We start from the raw sequence: 3,145 nt of genomic DNA on the forward strand, positions 1-3,145 counted from the left end.
TTTGCTGTGCCTCTTGGTATCTGGGAAGCTAGGAATGAAATGCACCATGATCAACACCAGATTTTTCTCAGGTCCAAGCTTTGGCCTCATGCAGGGCTGTCAGGAGCAAGAGCCCAATGATCCCCTGTACTGACAGAGCCAGTGTGATGTAGTGGGTAGACTGAGTTTGGGAAGGCCAGGATTGATTCATATTGCTAAGTGATTCTGGTAATACGATGTGAAGATGATGGTTGTGATAAAGGACAGTCACATGAATGGTGCCCTTGGCACCTTGCATGAAGAGCAGTGTGAAAAGGTGATATTGGGCTGTGGGAGCATCTTTTTCCTGGATGTGGTGAGCTGTGGCCATCACATGCATCGACATCCACAAGACAATCAGTGTGCTAAAAATACGGCTGTTACCAGCTAGTAAAATAGTGCTCAGTAGAACACAGTTGTCAAAAGTCCTTGGCTGGATCTCACTGCATATGTGATATAAAACCTGGCAATTAATTGCACTTTGGGCCCAGCTCTCTTATTATAGGAAACCATGATTTCCTGCAACGTGAATGAGTTATGACAAATTTTGTACACTTCAAAACCTTTTTGTGCACCAAAGGAGGAAATCTGAAGCATATGCTTTAAAAAAGAAAACAGGATTTGAAACCACCATAGCTCAGTCAGTAGAGCATGAGACTGTTAATCTCAGGGTTGTGCATCACATTGGGTGTAAGATTCCTGCATTGCAAGGGGTTGGACTAGATGATCCTCATGGTCGCTTTCAACTGTGATTTGATCCTGGCTTGTTCTCACTGATTTGAGTTTAAGCCTGCTGCAATTTTGCAGTATGACTGTTATGGGGAACTATAGCTTGTTTAAAAATGTAAGCAAATGCTTCTAAACCCATCACGTACAAATCATGAAGGGAATACACAGCCCCAAGTCTCTGCAACTTATCCAGGAAACCATGGTTTTACACTAGGTGAACATTAACTGTGATGTTACAGATCACTACCTAAATATCTGCTGCTTTCAGAAAACAACTGAGTTTTGAGAAGGTGGCGCCTTCCATATTCTGACTCTATAAAGGCTGATTCATAGAAACTTATTTTTAGGTAGATGAAACTCTGAAGTTGCTCTTTATCTTTGCTTAGAATACAATCAATAAGCAGGGAGTACTGAAGTAGTTTGAGATCGGATCTCCTGCAGGGATTGGGAGGGAGGTATTTGCAAGCTTATTCAGTGCTGGAGTTTGCATGTGTGTATTCCTCATCAGCTTACAAGACTAGTAGTGTTCATCTAAATAGAAAAACCTTAAAGGGAGATGTGAAAGTTCCTTTTCCAAAGTATCAGCAATCTATTGTTTCCAATCATACCCCCAGTCTACCAGATAATCATTTTTTAAAATTCATACATTTATGTGGGTATATTGACACATGTCAACAACCCAACTTTCATAAGAAAGGCATAGTAGCTATACATTCCACCATTTCTTTCCATCTCTCCTCTGATAAACATGATACACTATTGCTTACCAATATAATTGTGGATTAACTCTGGAAAGAGACTGATACTGCAGATCATAATGAACTGGATTTAAATACATTTGTAAAATACACGAAAAGAAGCAGACTATCCCCGAACTGGTTCCAGCTGGATAATGGCAGTTTACCCTCCTCAGGTGTGGTCTGCAAGAAATCTTTTCTGACCCTAGTCTATCAGGGTTTATAGTGGTACTTAACTGCCTTCTCCACCCAGCAGTTTAAATTGTTTGATTTTTTTTTTTTAAGGTGGGTCATTGCTTCAACACTGGCTTATAGTACCTGGCATGCAAGTTTTCATTGAAAGGAATGGCTTCAATTGTCTATGCTTGGATAATTTACAGGTTAGGCTATTGCAATGTGCTGGATGTTGGGACTGTCTTTGAAGATGGTTTGGAAACAACAGCTAGTGCAGAATATGGCTAGAACAAGAAGAAGTGAACATAAAACTGGTTCTGGTCTGGCTGCTAATTTGTTTTAGAGCAATTTTGCTTCAGAGCCCTACACAGTTTAGGACCCCTATACTGAAGAGAACTGCCTTTCCCCTATATGAACCTTGGACTCTTGGGATCAGCATCTGAAGGAAGGTGGCAAGGAAAGTTTATTCCCCAGAGCCAATTTATTATTATTATTAATAATACTGTTCTCTTTCTCTTTACATGTTGGTTCTTGTGGGGTGGAGGCATTCTGCACATACCTTTTAACTGCACTTTCTAGTAGTTGTTCTAGGGGTTGTTTTTTTTAAATGAAAAGTAACTTAAAGCAACTTACAAAATAAAAAAACAACAGACATTAACACCAACTGAAAACTAAAACAGAGTCAAAGCTAAAAACATGTTCATATCTATACAGACAGACCTAGGGCATCCCACCCACGGAAGGATGCTGCAGATAATTAAAGGCCAATGGCTTGGTGGACGAGAAACATTTTTGCTTGGGGCCAAAAAGACACAAATGGTGCCAGGTGTGTCTCCCAGGGGAGAATGTTGCATAGGTTGGAAGCCACCCCCAAGAAAGTCCATTGTGTCAACACCCTCTGCAGCCCCCTTGTTAGGGAAAGTGGTAAATGAAAAAGTTCTCGTGTCAGGTGAATTTCACACCTTCTCTGGTGTGACCTGAGAAAATGCAGCATTTAAGCGTTGATTTTTTAAAATGCTGAATTATTTTTAATTATTTTAATTTTAATTTTTAATTATTTTTAATTATTTTAATTTAAATTAAATTTAAATTATATTTAAATTAAATTAAATTTAAATTTAAATTTAATTTAAATTATTTTAATTAGTTTTAAACTGTTTTTACTGATAATTTGCGCTTGTGTCCCGGAGAAGGGCGGGTGCCAACACGCACGTTGATAATTTTGTGTTACTCTTTTTTGTAAACGACTTTCGGAGGCAGGGAGGAATCCGCTCCGAAGGGGGGGAAACCCCATTTTTAAACGCTCCTGCTGCTTTTCTGTAAATTTTGCCCAGGCGGGCCCCGCCCACACAATTATTAACAGCCGGCCAACGACCTTTCCTTTTCAAACCCCAAGCCTCGCCTCCTCCTCTTTGTGACGTGCGTCTAGGCAAAAAATCTGCAAGTTTCCCGCTTGATCCAAGGTCACGTGGCGCAGATTCCTATTT

Source organism: Podarcis tiliguerta (genome assembly GCF_965153285.1).
Source record: "Podarcis tiliguerta genome assembly, chromosome: 8".
NCBI classification, from domain to species: Eukaryota; Metazoa; Chordata; class Lepidosauria; order Squamata; family Lacertidae; genus Podarcis; species Podarcis tiliguerta.